Raw genomic sequence first — 670 nt, 5'->3', positions numbered from 1 at the left:
GCTAGGCAGCACGGTGGCGCAACTGGTAGAGCTGCTGCCTCTCAGCGAGCAGGTCCTTGGTTCAAACCCCAGTCCAGGGGCCTTTCTGGGTGGAGTTTGCATGTTCTCTCCGTGTATGTGTGGGTTTTCTCCGGGTCCTCCCGTTTCCTCCCACAGACCAAAAACATGCATGTTAGGCTGATTGGTAACTCTAAATTGTCCCTAGGTGTGAATGGTTGTTTGTCTCGTTTGTCTCTATGTGGCCCTGTGATGGACTTGCGACCTGTCCAGGGTGTACCCCGCCCCTCGCACAGTGATTGCTGGACATGGGCACCAGCGACCCCCGTGACCCAAAATGGAATAAGCGGGTAAAGACAATGGATGGATGGATGGTTCTCTGCTAAACGTCTACCATAATGAAATTTACTCTTGGTGGCTGTGTAGTCAGTTAATGTAAATTCAAAGGTTGTTAATAAATGATCAGACAGAACAGGATTTTTGAGGATGTATTAAGTACTTAATCTCTATTCCATAAGTCAGAACCATATCAAGATTGTGATGATGAGAATGAGTAGCTGTGTGGATATTTTGGGTAAAACCAATTGGCTCTATTAAATTATTAAAAGCTATGTTTAAGCTATAATTTTCAACATCTACATGAATATTGAAATCCCACATTATTATGACTTTA

Source organism: Nematolebias whitei, chromosome 5, assembly GCF_014905685.2.
Source record: "Nematolebias whitei isolate Nwh7 chromosome 5, NemWhi1, whole genome shotgun sequence".
Taxonomy (NCBI): Eukaryota; Metazoa; Chordata; class Actinopteri; order Cyprinodontiformes; family Rivulidae; genus Nematolebias; species Nematolebias whitei.
This window is presented reverse-complemented; position numbering follows the sequence as displayed.